Source organism: Sapajus apella, unplaced genomic scaffold (genome assembly GCF_009761245.1).
Source record: "Sapajus apella isolate SASKATOON/1434 unplaced genomic scaffold, GSC_monkey_1.0 scaffold22, whole genome shotgun sequence".
NCBI lineage: Eukaryota > Metazoa > Chordata > Mammalia > Primates > Cebidae > Sapajus > Sapajus apella.
Window position 1 is genome coordinate 15,626,409 of NW_022436962.1, and position 26,975 is coordinate 15,653,383.

The 26,975-nt window shown below is 40.5% G+C and overlaps 1 protein-coding gene across 1 annotated transcript in view; it reads left to right on the plus strand.

Moving 5' to 3' along the window:
- Positions 1 to 212: 212 nt before the first annotated feature.
- ATF3 (activating transcription factor 3) overlaps positions 213 to 26,975 on the plus strand; it is a 52,565-nt gene continuing 25,802 nt past the window's right edge. The window contains exon 1 of the mRNA XM_032289177.1: positions 213 to 374. The gene's annotated coding sequence lies outside the window, so the exon portion shown is untranslated. The remainder of the gene's footprint in view (positions 375 to 26,975) is intronic.

Below are 26,975 nucleotides of genomic sequence, written 5' to 3' on the forward strand. Positions count from 1 at the left end.
CTCGAGTGTGTCCTCAGAGGTGCTGGCTACACAAGGCCAGACATGCACTGGAGCCCCAGATCAGTGTTGAGCCCCTCACTCGGCTTTCTCCCGTGAAAAGGTCAGGATGATGGAAGGCTGTCATATTTAGATGATGGCTCGCAGGGAAGCCTCGGTGGGTTAGTCACCTATGATATGACATCATATTGCCACTCAATATAGTAACAGCTGTTGGTTGCTCTGGGGGACGGAGGTGGGGTTAGCTTTAGTAGACCAACCATGCCTTGAGGATAAATTGGATGGGTCAGATGGGAAGATGTGACAAGAAGAGAAATCCTCCTCTAAATAGGATGCTCTGCAGTTTCCTAAGGATTTTCAGCACCTCGCCCCAAAATGTGAGTCTTGACTTTTCTCTGGCTTTTGGGGAGAAACAGGGAAAATGTTACAGGAGAAAGGTGCTTGGTCAGAAAGCCTCCAGCTGGGGGAGTACCCATTGCGGCTCTGCTGGGTGGGCGCCGCCGGAAGAGAGGTGGGAAAGTGAGCAGTTCGGTGCATATGGCAGGCACCCAGTGAAGTGATCTGAGAGGTAGGGACTGAAAAGTCCTGGAGTTCGGGTGCTGCAGAATCTCCAGGTTGGATTGAGCTTTGTACCGACCCCTCTGCGGGTTGCATGACACCTGTGGAACCATATCAGCATCCCAGCGAGGCTGTGGTGTTGTCTCAGTCTCATCCTGGATGAAATCGTGGTTTGGGGATACCACTAGTCAGTGCTGTGGTCAGTGTGGGGTATTGATTACTCATAATGGGAAGCCACTGGAGTTGGTTAACCCATTCTTCCTAGTGTGTTCTCCTCCTTGACATTCCTACCTCTTCCGGGGCCCTTGTGTTTTGGGAGTAGAATGCTTTGTATCACAGTGTCTCATGGATGGGTTAACTGGATATGGGCTGGATGTGGGGAGAGCTGGCTCTTCCTGTGTTTAAACTGGAATAAGTCCAGAGTGAGGAAGTAAAGACGTTAGAGAGGAAGAGCCCCGGAGTGGGGGGTCAGGAGGTCTTCTTTGACAGCTGGTGTCCTTGGACAAGTCATTGTTTCTCTTTAGATTTTGGTTACTCATCTCATCTGTAAAACCGTGTGCACTTGGGGTTCTTCCAGCCACACTGGTTCTCTTCCGTCCTTTAAGTGTGGACCTGTGGTTCTGTTGTTGGCAGACCAGAAAGGGCACAAGTTTGAGTGTCTGGCTTTGCCACTTGCTGTGCGACCTTGGACAAGGACAACCCCTTCTCTGAAACTCAATTTTCCCATTTATAAAATATGGGTTATTGTGAGACAACAGTGAGGTAATGAAGCTGAGAGCCTTTTCGGAGGCACGATGTGGATGTAAAGCAACACCCTGAGTTTGGACAGGGCAGGTAGGGTAAGGCAGGCTGAGGTGCGATGTTTGGGGTTACTGGCAGGCTGAACTGTGATCAGGGCATAAAGTGGGTGGAGGTCATGGCCAGCCAGGCCATAGATACATCTGGCCCTATCCTGCTCAGTTCCTGTTCCTTTCCCAGCAGCTGAGGGAGGGGAATCACTTGAGAGGTTGTAAATGACGCTGAAAACAGCTCACAAAAGTGGCTGCAAACTGTCTGAGGGGGTCATGCCTGGGGAGAAAAGCATGCACTGAGAAGTGCATCCAGGGTCTGAGGACCCCTGCAAATCGAGCAGCCTCCTGCTTCCTATTGGTGCCCACGAGGATGCACCTCCTGCATTGCTTGGCATCACTTCCTAGGAAAGTAAAAATGCCTAATGGATCACGCCCAAACAGTGACCAGAGTGACCTGTCTCGAGCCGTCTCTGAGGGAAAGTCACAGATTCCCTAGAGAAACTCTCCAAATTCCTGTTTATTCTTCACATAAACAGATTAACCCAGGGGTAGCGATTTTACTTCAACTCTTCCTTTCATGTTGCAGTGAAAGTGAAATTGGCCACGTCTTTGAAGCTGTTCTTTGAGCCATAAGTATAATTTCTCTTCCCGCCCACAGAAAGGGGTTTTCTTTTTCTTTCTTTCTTCCTTTTTTATTTTTATTTTTTGAGGCTCCAGGCACTGAGACGTTCAGAGGTTGGCAGGAGCTGAAGCTGCCATAGGAGCAGCGTGCTGTCCCCCTGCTGACTCATCTGACATTAACATAATTATGTTTCAGGAGTCAAAGTGATTTTCAAACTATGAGTAATGCAGGGGGTTAGCGAGAATGTTTACACGGCAGTGGGCATTTCAGCACACTGAAGTAACCAGCTGCTGCTAACAGCTGCAATGAGTGAAGGAATAAGAAAATACTCTCAAGAAAAACAACCGTCCTCTCTCGTCTCTCTTTCTGTGCAAAGGATTCAGATGCCATGAAAGGCAGGTTAACTTAGAGTTCCCCAGGGACCAATCCAGATCTAGCATTGTTATCTGAATGCCTTGATGTCAGATCTTTTCATAGGAAAAAAATATTTTTATAGCTTATATTTCATTTACCCAACTCTAGGGAAGGGTGGATTTAAAGACTTAGCAAATTATTTATGTTTTATAATGTTACGGGTATTAATGATCATAATAGTCTAAGGTTGTGCGAAGAAATGTGCTGCTGCTTCTAAGACTGGAACAAGGACAAAAGTCATTTCCCCCGGTTTTAAAGATGGGGGCAGAAGCCCATGGGGAGGGGGACTGGGGAATGCCTTCTTAAAGCTCCTTTGTCTCGTTATTATGGGAAAAGTTATGAGAGCCATCAAGTGGAGTGTGCCAAGTATTTAGACCTCAGGAGAGAAAAATTGGGCTCCAGTCCTGTTCCAGAACTGAATATTGGAATGGAAATGCCTCAATTTCTTTATCTCATGAGAATATTAGTAATACCTGCTCTGCCTATGTCAGAGAAAGAGGCTTGAACTTTTTCTTTTTTTTTTTTTTTGAGATGGAGTTTCACTCTTGTTGCCCAGGCTAGAGTGCAGTGGCATGATCTTGGCTCACGGCAACCTCTGCCTCCTGGGTTCAAGCGATTCTCCTACCTCAGCCTCCTGAGTAGCTAGATTACAAGTATGTGCCACCACACCTGACTAGCCTTGAAGTTTTGTAGGACAGAGACAGTGTCTGCCCACTACTGTAGCTCCAGTGTCTAACTTAGAGCCTGCCCTTATTTACTTACTTACTGAGAGATGCTTGGTAAGTATTTGCAGAATTAATGAATGAGATAAAGCTATAAACGCCAGACCTCTGCCCTTGTGGTTTATTATTGCATCTAGCAAGGTGTCATTCACATGGAGAGGGGTCAATAATTTTTTAATGTGTTAATAAAAAAATCATGAACTAATTATACATTCACTTATACATAAGTTATTTATGAACAAATTGATTATTATTTTGGGGTTACCAAGCTGAATTGCACACAAAAAATATTCCTGTTTGCTTAAGAATGTCTGATGAAGCAATACAAATTAATTTTATTAAGCCTTGTACCTTGAGTATACAACCTTTGCATGCTCCACATTTGCATCATGGAGAAAGAAGGAGCCCCAGAGAAGGAGCGCACCAAAAATGTCGACCTACCCTGAACTAAGGGGCTCAGGTGTGTTTTTGTGGACTCCTGTATTGAGTGATCTCTTCCTCCTGGACCCATTAATAATTATTGTTTGGCTTATTTCAAGCAGTAAATCTAAGCAAGTCTGTTCATGGCAAATCAATCCAAAATGGCCATCAAAGAGAGTCAGGATCTGTAGTCCCATCCCAAATATTTGAAGATGATGCCAGAAAGCAAATTTAGTGTGTTCTCCTGGTGACTGTCATTTGGTATTTCCGTCCTAGGCAGACTTTCCAATGGGGGGAATACAGGCTCTGGCATTTCTAACGTCTAAACCTCCACTGCTCTCTTTCTCTCAATATTGCATGTCCGACACAGTTGTAATGTCACCTCCCCAACTCCATCGTTACTGTAGGTTCATTAATGTGTGTTGGACCGGGCATCCTAAGCTGAGTGTGGATGACTGTTCCTTAAAGCATCTCAAGTCAAAAGGCTCCTCACTTCTGATCCTGGTTTATTTATTTTGAATATTCTTAGAAACAATTTAATAGTGTTATTAAGTTAGTAGCAGGTTGTTGAAGGATCCAAATGTTTAACATATATTATAAAATAAACATTGGCTGTTTAGAGCCCTCACAGAATAAACTTATTTGAATTTTTCCCCTGGTGCCCTTTTCTTAATTTCTTCTGCTCTTCTTCCTTCCCCCTTTTTCCATCTCTCCCTCCACCTTTTTCCTCCTTGCCTTCTTTTCTTTTTATTTTCTTGTGTTTCATTTGTTTGTTGCTTTTGGTAAATGTCTTTCTAAAAAGTATGTGTGGAAGGAGAAAAGAGAACTGATTAAAAAGCCTAGGATGAGGCGGAGAGACTTTTCATCATATGCACTTTCTGACTTTGAATTTGTAATCATGGCAATATTTTTTCCCCAATAAAAAAGTTAACTGGAACAGAGTTATACACCCTTCTTGTTTTCATTTTTCCACTTATAATGTGAGCCTATTTCCTCCTTACTAAGATGAACCAGAGGAATGGCTTCCAAAGGGAAATGGGGAGAAGAGAAGGGAGAGAGTTGACAGAAGCTGAGTGCCTGTGTGTCCGCAGTGGAGACACAGGGGAAAGAGCTAGTGTGACAGAACCAAGGATTTTTTTAGGGGGGGCTTTCTTCTTTCACCGAAAATGTAAACATCTTCCCACCTCATTCTTTCTACCTCATAAGAATTATTTTTCGACAACATAATTTTAAATGATTGTACAGGGGCCCCAAGTTAATGTAGTATTTTTGTACTGTAGTTTACCTTACTAATACTCTATGTTAAACATTTGGGTAATATCTGATTCATCAAAATTGTAAATAGTACTCTAATAAACATTCTTGTAGCTAAAGCTATGTTCATGTTAATTCTTATTCACTTTAAATACATTTCCTCAAAAAGAATTGACTTATTTCTCAAAAACAAACCAAATAATACACGAATCATAGAGTCTTTGATATATGTTGCTCTTGATGTAAGTTTAATTTCTATAAACACAAAGACATTTTCCCATGTTTGTTAACAAGTTTATTTTCTGTTTATGAATCTTCTGTTCAGAGTCTTTGCCTGTACATCTGTTGGAATCTTAATATCTGCAATGATTTAAAATGTTCTATGCATATATAAAATATATCAACTTATCTATTATTTTTAAAAATAATAATAATTCCCTGGCTTGACGTTTACATTTGAATGTTAGTTATATTTATTTATTTTTGGCACAGAGAGATTTTTTAAGATTTAAAGTAATTGAATCTGTCTATTTTTTTCCTGGAGAATGACTTTTTTTCCATATAGAACTTTTAAAATTATTTCATATTTTCTTCTAATAAAAAACAGCCTTCTAAAGGTAAACTTTGCTTTAAATAAGTGTTCTATATAAATTGTATCTATAGACCTTTTTAAAAAATGGAAATTACCATCACCCCAGAAAGCTTCCTTGTGTTCTCTTCCAGCTGGTCCTCACGCCCCCTCTACTCATAGGCAAACACAGGTTTTAGTTTTTCCATCATTAGTTTGGTCTGTTTTTGACCTTCATATGGAATGGAATCATACAGCATGAACTCTTTTGCATAAGGTTTCTTTCACAGCATAGTGTTTGTGAAAATCATCTGTGTTGGTGAGCTTCAGGAATTTGTGTCTTTTTGTTACTAAAAGTAAGCTTTCTTTATAGTATGTCTATATGACAGTTTATTTATTCATTACTCTATTGTAGACACCTAGGCTGTCCCCAGTTTGGGGCCATGATGAATAATAAAACTATGAACATTCTTGTAAATGCCGTTTTATAGACACATACTTTCATTTCTCTTGAATAAACACCTATGGGTGGAATTGCTGGTCATAGGATAGATGTATATTTCATTTTATAAGAAACTAACAGACTTTTCTCCAAAGGAGTGATACCATTTTACACTCCCACCAACAATGCATGAATATTCAGTTGCTCTGAATTCTTGTCAACATTTGGTGTTGTCAGACTTTTTTATTTTAGCCATTCTGTTGTGTATGCAGTGGTAGCTTATCATAGTTTTAATTTGCATTCCCTTGATAAAGTGAGCATTTTTTCCATGTGCTTCTAGTTTTTGTTTATTTTAGTATTTGTGTATTTTATATCTAACCATATCTCTTTATCCATCAAAAGTTATTTTGCTTTTAAGTCTAGGTAAATCTCTACATTAATTTTTTTTCTAAATAATAAATTAAGCCAGCATAATTTATTAAATAATATTTTTATTCTTTTTTTTTTTTTTTTGATACTGGAGTCTCACTGTGTCACTGAGGCTGGAGTGCAGTGGTATGATCTTGGCTGACTGCAACCTCCACCTCCTGGATTCAAACAATTCTCCTGCTTCACCCTCCTAAGTAGCTGGGATTACAGGTGCCCTCCACCACTCCCGGCTAATTTTTGTATTTTTTAGTAAAGACAGGGTCTCATCATGTTGGCCAGGCTGGTCTTGAACTCCTGACCTCTGGTAATCTGCCCGCCTCAGCCTTCCAAACTGCTGGGATTATAGGCATGAGCCACCGTGCCGGGCCAATACTTTTATTCTCCACTAATTTGTAATGCTTTATTTATCATAGATTAAGTTCTTATATGTGGTTCTTACTGTGGTTTCAGAATATCTATTCTATGTCTTGATCTGTACATTTTTACACTTGTTCTTTTGTCAGTTTCATACTCTTATTGATATTTGCTTTTTAAAATGATTTAAGAACTGGCAAGGTCACTGTCTCATCATTCCTTTTCATGTTCAACATTTTTTTTGCTGTTCATACTTGATTATTCTTTTGGTTGAACATTAGAATGATTTTGTGAAATTCTGAAAAGAATGCTATTGAGATTTTTATTGAAATTATATTGGCCATATAAATTAATTTGCAAAACACTGATGTCGTTGCCATAAAGCTTAGTATTCAAATCTTCTACATTTCTTAATAGCATTTTACAATTTTTATATATGGGTCCTTCACATTCTCTTTATAGCTTTTCCAAGGCATTCCACAGAAGTTTCCAACGTCATCATTGTTGATTTTTGCTATTGTCATTTTATCTTTTCTAAAAGTTATATTTTCTAATTGGATAGTAGTTCTATATAAAAAAGCAATGTAGCAAATTTCTATATACAAATTTTTATACAGAAAATTTGTATACACAAAAGATACTGGCTTTTGTATCTTTTTTATATTTAGCAGTTTTCTTGGGCTCTCACATCAGTTCTAATAATTCTTAGTTGAATTGTTCTTTTGAATTTCTGGGAATGTAATTATATTATGTATAAATAATTACAAATCTGTTTTCTCCCTTCCAGTGTTTGTGCATCTTATTTTTATAAGTGCCCTATTTCATTGGTTAGAACTTTCAGGTCAAAATTAAGTAAAAATGGCAACAAACTGTATCTTTGTTTTGGTCCTGTTTTTAATAATATTGACTTAGTACTTCATTCTTAAAGATGACTTTGACTGTTTGAAATAAACACTTGTTGTTATGTTAATAAAAGTTCTTAAAGTTGTAATTATTTTCAACAGGGACGAGCTGTTGAATTCTAATGTATTTCCTGCATCAATTGAGAATCTTATTTGGATTTTCTTTTTTAGCCTGTGGATGTAATATATTATACTATTGGATTTTAAAGATATTAAAACATAAAATCTTTTTATTCTCGATTAAACCCTCCTTGGGTTATTTTGATACTGTTATCTGAATTTGGATTTCTTTTTTATGTTCATAATTTAGATAAGTCTATTATTTTCTTTTTTTGAGCTGTCTTTTTCAGGATTTACATTAGGGTTATCTCTGTTAAGTAAATTAGATAAATTTTCCATATTTTTCAATGTTTGAAATTACTGAAACATAGTGATTATGTATTTCTTCAGAATTGAAAGATTTTTTTCCTGTAAAGCTTTCTAGGCCTAGGCACATTTTTTTCCCGAAGGGAAATCTTTCCTTTTTTTCTTTTTTAGGTTCTTCAGCTGTGATTGGCATATGTAGGTTTTATACATATGCCAATTTTGATAATGTATATATTTCAGACTATTCATTTTAACCAGGTTTTCAGATTTGTAATTTATAATTTTGCAAAGTATTGTCTTATACTTAAAATATCTCCTCCTTATCTGGTGCTGAACCTCCCCTTTTTATTTCTGATTTTATTACTCATAGCGGTTTTTTTTGTGTGTGTGTTCTTCAGTTTCTCTAATAGTTGTCTATTTTATTGCTTTTTAAAAACAGTGCTCTTGAATTAATTCTATTAGTTTTCCTATATCCTAATTCAGTTAGTTTTGGTTTTACCTTTAGTCTTTTCTGTCTACTGATTTCTTAGCGATTTTGTTGTCATTGTTTTTATAAATCCCTGGGTCGAATGCTTTAATTTTTTTTCCCCTGAAAATTATAAAAACAAATAAGATTTTAACTTCAACTTTTAGTGCAACTTTGATAATATTTCACCGCTTTTGATATATTGTGCCCTTATTTTAATTATCTTTTTACTGCTATGTTTTTATACTTTAATTTTTGGTTTAAGTTTTGTTCTGTCCTTATACTTTAATTATTCTTTAATTATTTTTACTTTAATTTCTATTATTAATAGCTGCACTGTGATCAAACAGTCAAGCTTATATAATATTTGTTTCTTAAAATATCTCCCATTTGGTTATATTCATTGCAAATACTTTTTTCTGTTCTGTATGTGCTGCCAAAGCGAGCACTACTTTCTCCTATACTATCTTTTCATTTTGTTTATATTGCCTTTTTTAACATATAGTTTTTTGTCTTAATGTAATCAAATATATCCCTCTTATTTTATTGTTTGTACATTTGTATCTTATATAAAAATATTTATGTACTTGATGGTAATGAATGTGTCTTCCTAGATACTGTTTTTTCTCTCGGTTGCAAAGTTTTGCTTTTCACATCTGTGTCTTTAATCTTTATGGCTGATGTGAGTGAGAATCTAATTTCACTTACTCCCATATGGATAACCAGTTGTCCCAGTCCCACAATTTCCCCCCATCGCTTTGAGGCTATTTCAGTCGTGTACAGAGCTTCCTCTTGTGTATAGCTTGTTTTTGGAATTTTGTTCAGTTCCATTAATCTATTTCTATTCACTATGCCAATACTACCACAATCTTTTCAATAAGTCTAAATATCTAATAAGACAAGCCCTGCTACTTTCTCTTCTTTTTCTTCCAAATTTTCTTGGCTCTTCTTGGCCTAGTCACATGAATTTTAGAATTAACTTCTTAAGAATCGTGCACACACATACACACACACACATTTTGGGGATTTTCAATATTAGGATTTCATTAAATCTATAAATAAATATGGAGACGGCTAATATTTCCATGGAAATCTTGCATGATACCACTACACCAGAGGTGCCACCAAGATGGCTATCATTTTTATGTTGCTCTAATCAACAAACATAGTAATTCTCTCCATTTATTTAGGTCTTCTTTTGTTTTATTCAGTAACATTTTCACAGCTTTCTTCTTAGAGGTCTTTCATACCTTTGAACAAATTTATTTCTATGTGCCACATAATTTCTGTTACTATTATAAATGGGATTTTAAAAATTATATTTTCTAGTTGGTTATTACTATTAAGTATGCTTTGATTTTTGCATGTTTTCTTGTATCTAGCAACCCTTGATGAACAGTTTTTAGTTCTAAGAGTATGTGAATGTTCTTGAGTTCTTTATGTAGACAATCACATTTTCAGCAAACAAGAAGTTTCTTATTCTTTTTTTCCATTCTTTTATATTACATCAATTAAGAACTTCAGTGTAATGCTGAATAGAGGCTTATAACTTACATCTTCATATAATTTCTGACTTTAATGAAAATGTCTCTGAAGTAGTACCAGTTAATAGAATATTTGCTTTAGAGTTTTGATATATAGACTTTTGATATATAGCCTTTATCAGGTAAGGAAAGTTGCCTTCTATACCTAGTTTGCTTAGATTTTTAAAACCGTGAATGAATGCTACATTCTGTCAATGCCTTTTCTGAATTTATTGAGATACTAAAAAGAAAAAGGAAAAAGGCTTTTGTTTTTAATCTGTTAATTTAGTAGGTTTTCAAACCTTGAATTATTCTTTCATTCTTGAGGTGAAATTCCACTTGGTCATGATATCTATTTTCTTTAAGATTTTGAATCTACGTGAAAAATGAGATTAAGTTATAGTTTTCCTTATTTGGACTGTCCTTGTCTAGCTTTAGTATCTCAAAAAATAAGTTAGGAAATTCTCTTCCTTTTTCCTCTCATCCTCTGAGGGTTTTTGTCTTTTAAGCAGGCCTTATCTATTTCTTAAAAATCTGGTAAACATTGGGCCTTGTGTCTTTGGAGATGGAAGAACTTTTGATTAATAATTTAATTTCTTTAGTGGCCAAGGCTTTATTCTGGTTTTATCTGAATAAATTACCAAACTTTAATTTTTTTCTTGAAAATTATCCATTTCTTCTAAATTTCTATATTTATTCAGATGCAGTTAATAGTATTCTTTTATGTAGTTTAAAATCTCCACTGTATCTGTTTCTATCCCTTTTTATTCCTACTTGCTGTTCGTGTTTTTCTCTTTTTTACTATTTTCTGTAAGTTGTTTTGAAAAACTAACTTTGTGTTTTATTCGTCTTCCCTACATAAAATTTCTTTCATTCTTCTCTTACGTGATTTTCTTATTTCTAGTTTAGATTTCTCTGTTGTTTTTTGCCCTGTTTCTTAAGTTGAATAGTTTACTTATTTATTGTGCTGCTTTTATTTGTTTTTTCATTTTGTTTTTACGGATTTTTTTTCTTAAGTAGAATTTTACTTGTCCTTTTGGCCACAGCAAGGATCTCAGCACTTTAAAATTACACGTGGACCCTGTTCCCCATCTTATTTTTATTCCAGAGTTATAGTTTTTAAAGATAAACAAATTACTTTTTACAATCATGTAATTATGTTTATCAAAATAAAATATTCTTTCATAGCTCTTTAAGTGACAGTCTGTGGCTGGTAAACTTTCATCTTTGGATACCTGAAATTCTTTATTTTTCAGGGTATAGAATTCTAGACCGATATTTATTTTCTCTCTGCATTTTGAACATATTACCCTTATTATCTTCTAGAATCTATTGATGTCCACGAGAAGGCTGTGGTCAGACTAATTTTTATTCCTTTGTAGATAAATTCATTTATCTCTTTAATTTCTTTTTAACTGACAGATAAAATGATATGTATTTATAGTGTACAATGTGACATTTTAAAGTAAAATTATAACATGGAATGACTAAATCTAGCTAATTAACATGTATATTACCTCACATAGTTATCATTTTTGTGCTGGGAACAGTTAGCATTCACTCTGTTAAGCATTTTTCAAGAATATAATATATTATTATTAACTATAGTCACTATGTGGTACACTAGATCTCAGACTTATTCCTCCTAACTGAAATTTTATAACCTTTGACCAACATCTCCCCAACTCACCAGCACCACCCCCATGCCACCCCCACCACAGCCTCAGCCCTCGGTAACCACAGTTCCACTCTCTACTTCTGGAAGATCAACTTTTTTCAGTTCCCACATACGAGTGAGGTCATGTGGTATTTGTTTTTCTGTGCCTGACATAGGTCACGTAACTTAATGTCTTCCAGATTCATCATGTTGTGGCAAATGACAGGATTTGTTTCTTTTTTTATGGCGGAATAGTATTTTATTGTGTATATATACCACATTTTCTCTATTCATTCATCTGTTGATGGCCACTTAGATTAATTCCGTATCTTGGTTATTCTGAATAATGCTGCAATGAACATGAAGTGCAGCTAGCTCTTTGACATACTGTTTTCATTTCCTTTGAATATATTACTCAGTAGTTGGATTGCTGGATCATATGGTAATTCTATTTTTAATTTTTTGAGGAATCTCCATACTGTTTTTCATAATGGCTGTTAAAATTTACATTCCTACCAACAATGTGAAAGGGTTTCCTTTTCTCCACATCCTCACGGACATTTGTTATCTTTTGTTGCTAATAGTCATTCTGACGTGTGAGGTGATACCTGTTAACTTACGATTATCTCTTTATCCATAGTGTTCTGCAATTCAGTTGCAATGTATTTCACTTCTAGAAAATTCTCAGCCATTATCTCTTTAAATATTGCATCACTGTCATTTCCTCCTTTCTCTTCTTTCAGAATTTTTATTACATGATGGTTGGTATCTATCAATCAATCTTCCATGTCCCCTCTCTGCCTGTATTGTGTGTGTGTTCTTTACTTTCTCTTCTTTGCCTGTATTCTGGGTGTGTTCCTCCACACCCTTTTCCATTTCACTAATGCCTTCTTCAGTTTTGTCCAGCCCAGAAATTTTCTGGTCTGGTGCATTTAAAATTTCCATGTTTGTACTAATCATTTCTGAGGTTTTTGGTTGGCCCTTTTTTCTACTTTCAACCTGGAGTAGAATCCTGTTCTGACAATTCACTTTGTTGGCTGTCTTCCTTAGCATTAGATTTCTTCATGTGTTTTGGAAGCTGGGTTTGCAGGCTCATTTCAGGTGAAAGTGAGGTTTGTTTTGTTTTGTTTTCTGTCTTTCTCCCTCACTCTGTGCTCATCCCTCCCTGTTCTCCACTATTGTAGTGGTCCACTCAGCCCTCCAGCTCCCCAACCCAGAACCAGAGTTTCTGGGGGCATTTCAGGGTTACTGCTGTGACGATAGGCACAGAGCAGACCCAGTCACCGGCTCATTCCCAACCACCAGGCTGTGTCTGTGTCCTCCCACACCCCTAGGCATGCAACTTCTAGGAGCTAGAGCCCCAGGCAACTCTCTGGAGCCATTTTTTTTTTCTTTTTTGAGAAGGTATCTTGCTCTGTCACCCAGGCTGGCTTGCAGTGACGCAATCTCAGCTCACTGCAACCTCCACCTCCCAGGTTCAAACGATTCTCCTGCCTCAGCTTCCCAAGTAGTTGGGATTACAGGCATGTGCCACCATGCCTGGCCAATTTTTGTATTTTTAGTAGAGATGAAGTTTCACCATGTTGGCCAGGCTGGTCTCGAACTCCTGACCTCAGGTGATCCACCCACCTCGGCCTCCCAAAGTACTGGGATTACAGGTGTGAGACACTGAGCTCAGCCTTCTGGAGCCATTTTATTTTAGCCTTCCTTCCCAAACTTGGGAAACTCAATTCCATACACCTCCCTCATCATAAAACTCTAAGCACCACAAGGAGAGGGGCTGTATATATTTTTGTCACCAACGTATCCCCAGTGCATAAAATAGTGCCAACACATGGTAAAGTGAGTGAATGAATGATGGCTAACGTGTCAAAAACTGAAGGACTGGACCTTTGGAGTTTAACCTGGAACTTTGTTTACTCCCAGCCCCTCTGGGGAACAGTCAGCCTAGTACACAGCACAATTTTTATCTGCAGAAGAGAAGAAGCATTGGTGTAAGAGTTAAAAGACCTTTGGTTTCAGGGCTGGCTCTGCCCTTGCTTAGTTAAGTCACCTAATCATCCTAAACCCAAGATTCCTCTTCTATAAAATGAGCATCTCATGGTCGAATAGTAATGCTGTATCCAGATGTAATGGCTGCTTCATCAGCCTGGGCTCCCAGAAAAACAGAGCGGATCCCAGCCAATATGGAGTAGGGTGAATGAGAAACTACTTTGGTTAAGAAACAGATTTGTAGAGTTGTTTGTTACTAGAACTTAATTTAAGCTATCTTGATGGATAAAATTACTTACTTGTATCCTTCCTCTCTATAGAGTGTGAGCTCTATTGGGGGAAGAATGCTGTCTTTTTCACCACTGTGTTCTTTCAAATTCCCACTTCTTTTTTTGAGGTGGTGTCTTGTTCTGTTGCCCATGCAGCGGCATAATCTCCGCTCACTGCAACCTCTGCCTCCCAGGCTCAAGTGATCCTCCCACCTCAGCCTCCCGAGTAGCTGGCACTGCAGGTGCATACCACCTCACCAGGCTAATTTTTGTATTTTTAGTAGAGACTGAATTTAACCATGTTGGCCAGGCTGGTCTTGAACTCCTGAGTTCAAGTGATCCACCCATCCTCAGCTCCCAAAGCACTGGGATTACAGGCATGAGCCACCATATCCAGCCTTCACTTTCTTATGTAATATGTGATAATCATTCTTCACTCTGTGTTCACTACTAAGCACAAATATATTAAAATCCAGTAATTATTCTATATTTGCAGCACTCCAATTTTCTGAGAAAATTGTGACATTGTCTAGGATTCTCAAAACTGCAGTAATATATTTGGTTTGTTTGCTTGTTTATTTTGAGACAGGGTCTCTGTTGTCCAGGTTGTAGCTCATTGCAATCTCTGCCTCCCGGGCTCAAGTGATTCTCCCGACCCAGCCTTCTGAGTAGCTGGAATTACAGGCCTGTGTGCCACCACGCACAGCTAATTTTTGTAGTTTTAGTAGAGATGGGGTTCTGCCATGTTGGGCAGGCTGGTCTCGGACGCCTGGCCTCAAGCGATCCGCCCAACTTGGCCTCCCAAAGTGCTGGGATTACAGGCGTGAGCCACTGCCCTGGGCCATATAATAGTATCTTTAAAGTGCTATGGTACCTTTTCCAGAGAGGGATGGGAAGACAAAGCTTTTGACTTGGATATAGTTTAAATTTTTCATGAGGACATGCAACATGCTGATGTGCCTCTGTTCAGCGCTGCATGAGGGTGTGCGCATGCGCGGGTTGCCGGCCCTGCAGGCCTCTTGGCGTTCTGGGTCCTGCGTCTCAGTGCGGCTTCTGCGCTTATGCCCTCGGTGCACCTGACTCTCGTGGAAGTCCTAGCCACCTTCCTCGTTTGCGCCCCTCCACCTGCTTAAGGTGGAAAGTCCAAACACCAAGAACTTTTTGAGTAGATATCTAAGAACAGCTCAGCAGTGCTCTGAGTGAATTGCGTGAATCCCATGGCATTTCTTATGGGTGTCGTAGGAGTTTTATTTTGTTGTTGTCGTTGTTTCATGATATTTAAAATACAAAAAATATTTGTGGTTCCTTAGACACTTGCGCTGCAATAAAAATTATACTTTATCATATAATGGTTTGAAGAGAAATAAACAGCATAAACAAAATAAGGCCCATACTATGAAAATGCAAACCATACAAATTAAAATAATATTACTCAGTCCCCAGAGACATACTTAATATATACACATGAAATATCTTACATGTAGACACAATAAAAGCTTGGCAGCATTTTGATATTTGAAGTTTTCAGCTACATGGCTTCTAGATAAAGGATATAATTGCATATTCTTAATGAAATACAGTTTTATTATTTTTGAGGACATAGATGTTAGAACTCAGTTAATAGGATGTTATTTAATGCCCTCTTTCAATGAACATAAAAAAGCAATGTATAACAAGCACATGGTTTCTGAGTGAAATAAAGCTTCTGAAATGTGTGAGGGATGCTTGAAAACAATGTTTTGTAAGCCAGTGAATCATCTCCCTTCCACTTGCTTACATGATTACCAGATTTAGCAAATGAAAATACACCCGGACCAGGTAAACGTGAATTTTCAAATAGAAACGAAGACTATTTAGTGTACATATCCCAAGCATTGCATGGGACAGACTTATATTTGTGGTTTATCTGGAATTCACATTTGCCTGGGCACCTTGTACTTTATCTGGCAACACTTCCCACCTCAGATGTTAACCTTCATTGTGTACCACCCTTTAGAAAGGAACCACTCAGCCTCTGCCCAACACCCTGTAAATTCTGTATTGGTGAGCTCGTATTAATGCATTTTCTTTTGCACATTTTGAGGCTTGTGATGAAACTGAAGTCACAAACCACTGGCTCTCAAACCCATTGCCCCCTTGCAAAGCAAAGCAGGGCAGCCTTCAGAACTTCTCCAAGGGGAGGGCTGTGTGGGTTCTCCCCCACAAAGCTCTATTTTGGTCACAGTCATTAGTGCTGGAGAAAACACACACTGGTCATGAGGTTCACCTTTTGCCATGTCGCAAGAAAGTCAGTAAAACAATGCCTGAAAGAAGGCTTGGGCTTCCATGCCGTGTGCTGAGCGTTCTGGAAGCCACCTTCTGAAATGTGTCTGTGCATTTTTTTTCAACAAAGTTCCTGACAGCTGTCCCTGCAGAGGGATTGGGCTGCACTTTTTAACCAGAGATTGAGTGATTCCAGGTAGATATTCCAGCCTTTCCATCAGACCTGAATTTAGGAGAATGGAGGGGAAATGCCATCTTTACTGAGCTCTTGATAGAAATACATTTGCTTATTTAATCCTCATTTGCTCCCGCTGAAGTATGACTCTCGGTTTACACACTGAGAAACAAAGGCTCAGAGAAGTCAAGCCCTTCCCGAGTCACAGAGCCAGTAGCAGAACTTGGATTCCAATCCAGGTCTCTTGGGCTGCGAACGGCTGAGACTTATTTCCATGCTACCACCCTTCATCTCTCTAGGAAAAGGGAGAGTGCAAAGGATGCCAAGGTTATGGAATGTTCTAGAGGAGAGCATAGACTCTCATGGGTCAGGCTCATTCCTAACCAGTTTTTGAGAGAACATGAGGTATAACAAAACGGTGCTTTGCTGTCTCCAGCACCCCCACTCCGCCGCCGTCACCTACATCAGGCATTTCTCCCAGTGTTATCCCTTCCCAACCTCCCGCCCCCTGCTATCCCTCCCCTAGGGATACTTGGTCAAGAATCATTCTGAGTCATTCTGCTCCCACCCCCCAGCAGACCCCAGTGTGTGATATTCCCCGAGGAGGGAATATTTTACTGGATCCTGTTGAAAGCCGGCATCATGGACAAGGGCCCCAGCCGGCATCATGGACAGGGGCCACAGTCCTGGAGAAACACAGCCACTGTCGGAACCACACCCTGGAACAGATGTCCTAACCTTGACCTCTCTCTTTCCCTAGCAGGGAGCTCAGGTTATGAGTCTGTAGAGTTTACCCCTCAGGGCACAGAGGAGGGCAGGAAGTGGATGGAAGGGGTGGGGCATAGTAATCGGAGAATAATAACACTCCCACTGGGCATCAGTTTCATTTTTTTTTTTTAATGGGAATCATAATATCTACCTTGTGGCATTGTTGTAAAGATTAGAAATACACGACTGACGCATTCAACAGGTATTTACCAAGTACCTACCATATGCTGGGCTGTCTCCCACAGATACAGTGATGACCAAAACAGACCGTATCTCTGCCCTCGTGGTAGGTGAAACACAAGAAAGCCAGACGTTACATAAGTATTTACAAGACGGAGGAGATAAAATATCACCTCTCACACAAGGGGTACTCATAGTACTTATAAACAGTAGCTATAATTATTTCTTAAAGTTCCCCCAAAGAGACTTAACGCTGCATACCACTTCTTGATTTCTTATACCAATACCTATTTATGAACAACCTTTACCATCAGGACAGATTTTCTCCCACTGGAATACAAAGTTCTGAGAGTCCTGATAACAGAAAACAGCTGTTACTCCTGGGGTTCTCCAGGGAAACAGAACCAATAAGACACATGTATATAAGTGATTTATTGTAAGGGACTTGGCTCATGCAATTATGGAGGCTGATGGGCCACGAGATCTGTAGTCAGCAAGCCTGGGGAGCCAATGGTGCAGTTCCAGTCTGAGGCTGGGAGGCTCAAGACCCAGGAGGAGCTGATGGGTATTTTGGATGACCTTAGCATTTAAACTGATGGAGTGAGCGAAGCAGATTGCCCTCACGTGCAGGTAGGCCTCATCCAGTTGGCTGAAGTCCTGAAGACAGCAAAGAGGCTAAGAAAAAGGTAACTCCTCCTGCCTGTCTGTCTTTGAGCTGGGACATCAGTTTTTTCCTGCCTCTTACTACCCCATCCGATGTAGGGGCTTCCCTCTGTTTCACTACTTGTTTGCCTCCCTAGAGAATTTATGAAGATGTGTGGTTTTAAAGATTTATTGGTGCGTGAAGCAGGAGCCAGTTTCCTAGGCCACACACTCATGTGTACCAAACTGTAATAGATTATATTTTGTAATTCTTAGTTTCTGAACCCTCCCTCTGTCACAGAAAACAGAATCTTTTTCGGTTATAGGGTCATTTCTGATTATCTACCTGGGCAGATTTTCTCCCATTCTTCCTGGGTTGAGGGGCGCTGTCAGTTCTAGGGCTGTGTGTGTGTGTGTAAAACAGGGGGTTGCTTTTGCCCTGGTGCCAAGAGAGGCACCTGCTCCACGGTTGTTGCTGTTTGTCCACAGTGGCTTTGTTGAGAGGTGGGGTCCCCTTGGCCTTTAGACACTGGCACCCATCCGCCTGACTTCCTCCCAAGTGACCTAGGATCTGTTGTGGTCTCCAATAGCCTTGGCATTCTCCTTTTCCCACAACTGTTGGGTCCTCCAGCCTCTCTCAACCCTCTGGGTCCTGCCCGTGGGCAGGGGAGGTCCTGGCTCCTCTTTTTGCACCCCACTGTGAGTCTGTCCTCAGCCCATCTGCCTAGATGCCTTCCTCAGCCATGCCTCTTGTACCCTCACTCACAGGATTCTTGGGGAAGTTACCTGTGGAAGGGAGCTCAGGTCACCTCCATCCTGGGGTTTCCTAATTTGTGGTGAAGTTTCTGTTATCTCTTGACATAGAGCTTAACTGGGGAAGAGGGACCCATACAGGCAGCTCCCCTATTTCTCCCTCTCCCTTTTCTTCCTTTTCTCCTAAGCTGGTGAATTCTTATTTGGGGCAAGTCAGTGGGAGGGAGTACTCTTCTTAAGACATGGCACTTTCTTCCTCTTTGCTGCTCAAAGTGTAGAGCTAATGATGTAGCAGTGACTCCACTGGGCATCTTCCGCACCAAGCGCAATGCCTGGCACGCAGTAAGCACTAATGGAGTATTTGGTGAATGAATGAATGACTACGTACATCAGTATGAGTTTGCCATCTTGAATGATATTTCTGCCCTCAATAACTCTGGAGAAAGTGCCAAAGAACCTAATTTGGTGAGAACTTCCAATCTCACCACAAAGTAGCTGTCCCCTGTGCCTATGAGTGACAGCATGAGCCCTCTGGAAGCCAGAGAAAATGAATGTGAAGCGCTGAGCTGGCGACATGCTCCAGTTACCTTTAAATTTTACGGGAAGGCAAAAAATAACTAACAGTTATCTTGTTAAGCCTTAAAAAGTGACTTTTTGTTCAGGTCAGTGCTGCAACCTTAGGAATCCCAGAGATAATTGATGGGGAGCCAATTGCCTATTTCACCCAAGTCACTGCGGGGCCCTGGGGAAAGCACAATGAGCAGCTTCTTACTGTGAAAGTGACCCTTTCACAGCAAGGGCTGGGCCCTCCTCAGCGCAGAGGAGCCCTTTGGGTGCAAAGAAGCTCTGGGGACTTTCTGTCTCGGACAAATGAATGTTTTCACCAACTCTGACACAAGTTTTGCCTTATTCTCTTAAAGTGGAATGGGCGAATTAGAGGGAAGGCGGGAGAAGAAGATTATATTTTGGAAAAGAGTTGACCATTTGGAAGTTAAAAACAATAAAAGCTAAAAAATGGAGGAAAGTGGTATATTTAAAAGATTGTGTTTGACAGGATCCTACAATCATAATGCTTAACTTACACACACATGCTTGGGATGAATACATTAATAAATGAAGAATATTTTACCTATGAGTTTTTATCTGCATTAGACAGACATTTTGGAAAGCTGACCTGAGAACTAAAATATTCCTTTATGATATTGTTTCTATGGGAAAATATGTTTTGCATTCCAAACAACTGACTTGCAAATGGGCTTTTGCAGAAGTGAGGGTGGCTGGCATGGGGGTGGGTTATGTGACGCAAACCACAATCTCAAGTCTGTACCTCTTGTGACCAACCCACATGGTTAGAAGCCCACAGGCTGGACTCAGGGAAGCTGCCATTGGTCAAGGGACAAAGTTTTGCTAACATGGAAATACCCTAGAATATGAACTCAAAACAGAAGGCAGAAAACAGCCAATAAAATCCAGCCTTTCCATTTTAAAGTCAGTTGTAACCTCAGTTCAAATGAAGCATTAACCATCCACTCACTCACTCATACATATGTGTGTATCTCCTCTCTTTCCTCCCAGGTCCCCTGAAAATAACACTGAAGGGATTTTAAAAATGAATGATCTTATAAGGACAAACAGGATAGGAAGACAGATAACAGCAGACAAGAGATGTCAACAGAATTGTGGAAAATGGGGAGTGTGGGCTGGGCGCGGTGGCTCAAGCCTGTAATCCCAGCACTTTGGGAGGCCGAGGTGGGTGGATCACAAGGTCAAGAGATCAAGACCATCCTGGTCAACACGGTGAAACCCCTTCTCTACTAAAAATACAAAAAATTAGCTGGGCATGGTGGCTCATGCCTGTAATCCCAGCTACTCAGGAGGCTGAGGCAGGAGAATTGCCTGAACCCAGGAGGCGGAGGTTGCGGTGAGCCAAGATTGTGCCATTGCACTCCAGCCTGGGTAACAAAAGCGAAACTCCGTCCCAAAGAAAAAAAAAAATGGGGAGTGTGGGGGAGCGTGCCTGTAATTAGTTTAGCAAAGCAGCAGTCCAAGCAAGGAGCCTGCTGGGGGGACGCAGTCCCTCTGCAGACCCCAGTGAGGCTCAGCATGTGGGGTGAAGGTGGTCGTGGGAGGTGAGCGAGTGGGGAGATTAGCCATTGAGTCTGAATGAAGAGGGTGGTCCTCAGTAGCCTCCTCTACTGCAGCCAGGTGTCTATCCCTTTCACCTTGAGAAGCTTGTTTTAAGGAGAAATTGAAACCGAAGAGAAGACGCTTAGGACTAGGGGACTCCAGGCGGGGTGTGGATTGGATGAAAACAAGAGGATTAAGTGAAACTGCAAGTTCTTGACTCCCTGCCCTGCTCATAAACAGCCCTCACCCGGCATGTTTCCACCAGCCCCCATCAGGACGTAGAAACCCGTGGGCTCATAGAGCAAAGACAGGATTGCCGACATTGTGTCTACCAGTAAAGAATCACAGCTCATCACCCTAGGGTGTCAACACCAGCAGACACGATTCACTTCACACAAACAGCTTCCAATTCTCTTTTTAGCGCCTCATTCCTATCAGGTTGGGGCAGCAGTAATTGCCTTGTGGGTGGGATGAGAAGGACAATTGCTCTCTTTTTAAATTTAAATTTCATTTTTATCAAAGTAATACATGTACAAAGTTTAAAAACTGAAAAAATACTATAAGGCTTATAATGAAAAACACAACAGTCTCCCAGCCCATGCAATCCCACCCCTGATTCCCACTCCCTGAAGGCAATTGTTTTCAATTCTTTTCACTATTTCTTCTCCATATTTATAAAGCATGTGTGTATACTGCCCACTTCCTGATTTTTCCATTTGGACATTATCTATTTATTTCTCATTTTGGACATTTTGAATTTTGCTTTCTTCCTCCACCATCCACATAATCACTCCTTCAAATGCTCAGAACGATGCCATATTTTAGTCGCCTTCATACTTGGCAATAACTTCCTTTTCAAAAATATAAGTAATACATGCATATACATTTTTTTTCTGTGAATACGAAGACATATTTATACTTTTAAAACAAAATTATTCTCCCAATCTGAAGCCATCTAAAATATAGCATCACTTTGAACCTTTGAACCCATGTCATAAGAGAGAGTCTGTTTTTCTGCTTTAACTAGGCACATCCTCCTTGAAGTGGCCATGAGTGGTGACTATGGCCGGGTAGAGAAATATGATCCCAGCATACTCCTGGGCATCACAGCAATCCTGAGTTTACATAGTCATAATATTACAACCTTGTCTGCTAGCTCTCCACTCTTAAAATCAACCTCCCCACAAAGCAAGGAAGACATGAGAAGGGAAACAGAGCTGATTGTAAATGTTTTCATTCTTGATGCAAAATTAGAGGTACAGATAGGAGATAATGGGAGCAGGGGAGAGACAGAAAGAAGGGCACTGTGCTAATATCCTCAGCTAATGTACTAAGGAGTCAAAAGTTACTTTCTAGATGGAGGAAGAAACAGAAGATCAAGTATATCATATTAGTGTACACAGGGAACCCATAGAAGAACCAAATTCAAAAAGCTGGGGGAAGGGAATAGAAAGTTATGTCCTATTTTATAAAGGTGAGTCCAAAGAGCACCTGTAATCCCAGCTACTCGGAGGCTGACGCAGGAGAATCACTTGAACCTGGAAGGCGGAGGTTGCAGTGAGCTGAGGCTGTCCCACTGCACTCCAGCCTGGGCAACAAGAGTGAGACTCCGTCTCAAAAAAAAAAAAAAAAAAAAAAAAAGTCTTAAACTGATCAAGAAACTGTTTTTAAAAAGTCACATAAACATATTTTTTTGGAGTTAGGAAGTTCACCATTCAAATAATTTTTAAATGAGGCCGTTGAAGGTAGTAGTCTCTGGAAGGTGGCATGCGTGTGGGGTGAGCCCTGCTAGTTTTCAATATAAACAGTTCCTTACTATCCGATTTCCTTTATCTTGTGCATATATTACTTCAATTTTTAAATTTTTTTGGAGACAGAGTCTTGCTCTATTGCCTAGGCTGGAGTGCAGTGGTGCGATCTCAGCTCACTGCAACCTCCACTTCCCGGGTTCAAGTGATTCTCTTGCCTCAGTCTCCTGAGTAGCTAGGAGCTTGCGCCACCACCCCAGGCTAATTTTTGCATTTTTAGTAAAGACGGAGTTTCACCATATTGGCCAGGCTGGTCTTGAACTCCTGACCTTGTGATCCACCCATCTCAGTCTCCCAAAGTGCTGGGATTACAGGCGTAAGACACCGCCCCTGGCCTACTTTAATTTTTAAAATGTAGCCGGTGGAAATACTGAAAAGTTGAATTCAGTGTGAACACAGGAGCCATAAATGCAGATAACTCATTTTGCAGTGGCCATCTGTGTTGCTGTGCCATCAGAAATTGCACATTTCCCCGGTACCACTTTGAATGGTAATGTAAGCTTAATGAGTCTCCTGTCGAAAGACTTACAAAGTTACCATTGGATATGGGGAGCATTAGGGGAGCAGGATAATGTACTTTCATGGCTCTTACTATAAGGTAAGTGTGTCAACCACTTAGATGAGGAGGAAAGACTGCACAGAAATGAAAAAAAAACATTCCTCTCTGACGGGCCTGGTTTCTTGTACATCTTTGCAAAGAACATGGCCCTTGGTAGGCTCTCAGTTTTTTGAAATAATACAATTCACAGAAAGACAAACAAGACCATCTGCCATCTGATCCCAACTTTCCCAGCTGCCCCTTCCCCTGTACCAGGGACATGTGGCGGCTCTCCCTTTCCGGAGGGAGCCACACTCCATTGTACTTCCATGTCTTTGCATATTCTGATTCCTCTACTTGGACTTCTTTTCCCCACCTTCTTAAGTGCATGTGTCAAGACCCATCTTCCAATGGAGCCTCCTGCACTGCAGTCTCCCCAGGCTCCTTAGACAGAGAGGACCCCTCCTGAGTGTTCCCACCAGCCTGTGCCATTCTGTTCCTCAATTATATTCAACAGCTGCCACCAGGCTCCTCTTGCAAGGGGAAAATCTAAAGTGATATTTTGGCTTATATCTGTGGAAAAAATATAATCCAGAAGCTCAGAAAACCAGTTGAGAAGGTCATTGGGATGTTGCAACAAGGGCAGAGGTCAGGATGCAGTTTTGAAAATGTATGTGCCCTAGACACTGACGGCTAAGGATGGAGGCCACAATGCCCTCCATCCCCTGCCCCAGACCATTGTGTGTACTCTTCCAATCAGCTGGGCTCCGCTATGTTTGGGGGCAGATTTGCACTATATTCATTTATCCTTGATAGTAAGGCATTCTGCAGTCATCATTTTTAAACATTTTCATCATGGGAATTTGCAAACTTACACATATAAATCCTCATATACCCGAAATCCAGCTTTAACGATGATCAATACTTTGCCAATCTATTTCATCTCCCCTTCTGCACACGTTTCTTTTATGGGGTGGTGGGGTAGGGTGGGAGTTTTTTTTATTTTTTATTTTTGAGAAAGGGTCTCATTCTGTTGCCCAGACTGGAGTGCAGTGGCGTGGTCTTGGATCACTGCAACCTCTGCTGGGTGGGAGTATTTTAAAGTAAATCATAGGCATCTCAGAGTATGTTTCTAACAGATAAGGACTTCTTTTAAAATGGCAGTACATTGGGAGGCCGAGGCAGGTGGATCACAAGGTCAAGAGATCGAGACCATCCTGGCCAACATGGTGAAACCCCGTCTCTACTAAAAATACAAAAAATTAGCTGGGCATGGTGGTGCGTGCCTGTAGTCCCAGCTACTCGGGAGGCTGAGGCAGGAGAATTGCTTGAAACTGGAAAACGGAAGTTGCAGTGAGCCAGGATTGCACCACTGCACTCCAGCCTGGCGATAAAGCAAGACTCTGTCTCAAAAAAAAAAAAAGGCAGTACAGCCCGGCATGGTGGCTCATGCCTGTAATCCCAGCACTTTGGGAGGCCGAGACGAGTGGATCACGAGGTCAAGAGATCAAGACAATGCTGGCTAACATGGTGAAACCACTTCTCTACTAAAAATAGAAAAATTATCTGGGCATGGCGGTGCGCACCTGTAGTCCCAGCTACTCTGGAGGCTGAGGCAGGAGAATCACTTGAACCTGGGAGGCGGAAGTTGCACTGAGCTGAGATTGTGCTTCTGCACTCCAGCCTCCGTCTCAAAAAAAAAAAAAAATTTCGGTACAATATACATAATATAAAATGTTCTATTTTACCATTGTTAAGTGTACAATGCAGCGGCATTAAGTACCCTCACATTGTGTGCCACCGTCACCGCCATATGTCTCCAGAACTTATGCATCGTAAACCGAAACTCTGTACCCATTGAACAATAACTTCCCACTTTTTCCTCAGCCTAGTCCCTTGTAACCACTATTCTACTTTCTGTCTCTGAATTTGACCCTTCTGGACACCTCATCTAAGTGGAATCATACAGCATTTTTAAAAACCTGGTTTATTTGACCTATGTTTTCAACATTTATCTAAGAATATTGTGCCTTTTAAAGACTGAAAAGGGCTTATAAGATATTAATCACAACATACCTAACAAATTTAATAATAATTTTCTAATGTCATCTAATTAGCTAATCTACGTTCACGTTTCCAAAAGTATGTCTTTAAATGTCATTTTATAGTTTGACAGAATTGGGATCCTAACAAGGTCCACACGCTATATTTGGTTGATATGTCTCTTAAGACTATTTCAGTGTATCATATTCTTCCTCCTAATTTTTCATGCTGTTTATTTGTTGAAGAAATGAGGTAATTTGTCCTGTAGAATTTCACTCATTCTGGATTTGGCGATTATGTCCTCTACATTGTTTAATCATTTCCTCTATCCTCTGAATTTCACATAAACAAATGGTCAGATCTAGGGGCCAGATTTCATTCAGGTTCAACCCCTTTGGTGGGCTGTGCACTTTCTATTACATCATAGCAAGAGACCCTCACACCTGGTGGTCTCACTTCTTGAGATATTAAAACAGATCTATGGGTTTGGGTGCTGCCAGCCTGATGCATCCATTGATAATATGGCATTTAAAAATAAGCGTTCTTGGGTATGGTGGCTCACAGCTGTAACCATAGTGCTTTAAGAGACTAAAGTGGGAGGATGGCTTGAGCCTAGGTGTTCAAGGCCAGCCTGGGCAACAAAGTGAGATCCCATCTGTCCCAAAAAAATAAAAAAATAAAAAATTATCCAGGCATGGTGGCATGTGCCTGTAGTCCCAGCTCTTTGGGAGGCTGAGGCTGGAGGACTGCTTGAGGGTCCATACTGAGGGTATCAGGAGGTGCAGGAGAGCCTGGGTCTGCAGACAGAAACAGAACATGAGCCAGGATGCTAGCTAGACTCTAGATCAGCTATCCAACAGCAATAAAACGTGAGCCCACAAATGTGAGCCACATATTTAATGTTTAATATTCTAGTAGCCACATTAATGCAAGTAAAAATAAACAGGGGAAATTCATTTTATTTTATTTTTGAGATGGAGTTTTTGCTCTTGTTGCCCAGGCTGGAGTACAATGGCACGATCTCAGCTGACTGCAACCTTCGCCTCCCAGGTTCAAGCAATTCTTCTACCTCAATTCTCCTGAGTAGCTGGGGTTATAGGAGCCTGCCACCACTCCTGGCTAATTTTGTATTTTTAGTAGAGACAGGTTTTCACCATGTTGGCCAGGCTGGTCTTGAACTCCTGACCTCATGATCCGCCCACCTTGGCCTCCTAAAGTGCTGGGATTACAGGCATGAGCCACTGTATTACAGACATGTACCCAGTCGGAAATTCATTTGAATAACATTTTATTTAATTCAATATACTTAAAATGTCATTTCAACATGTAATTAACATATAAATTACAAATGTGATGTTTTATGTTCTTTTTTCATACTGAAGTCTTCAAAATTTAGTGTGTATTTTACACTGAGAGCACATCTCAGTTTGGCTGAGCCACATTTCAAGGCCGCGGCGGCCACACGTGCAAAGGGCTATCACAGTGGCAAGGGGCCAGTACTGCTCCAGATGTTGCTGAAACTGCCCAGGCTCTTCATTTCCATCTCCAGTCTGTGAAATGGAGATGATGCGTCCTACCTGATCCCTTTTTAGGGTTGTGGGAGATGCAGAGGAGCTAATGGGTGTGAACATGCTTTGTTGGTTGAAGCTACTGGGCCCCTTACAGGCCTCCAAGTCAGGGGAAAGAAGAGTGTTGCCAGCACCTGTGAGCAGCATTAACCCAGTGGTTGATTGCCTGGCCACCTGGACTTGGCATGTACTGAACTGAAGACATGTACAGAGGCTCACAGCCATTCTGATTCTACAGATTGGTTAAGTTTCACAACAAATACTGGGGAGAATTGCAGGGTTGTCAATGATTGTTTTGCCATCTACTATTACAATTCTATTTATTTAAAAAGTGAAAGAATATTTTAATCTCAACCACTGAGGAT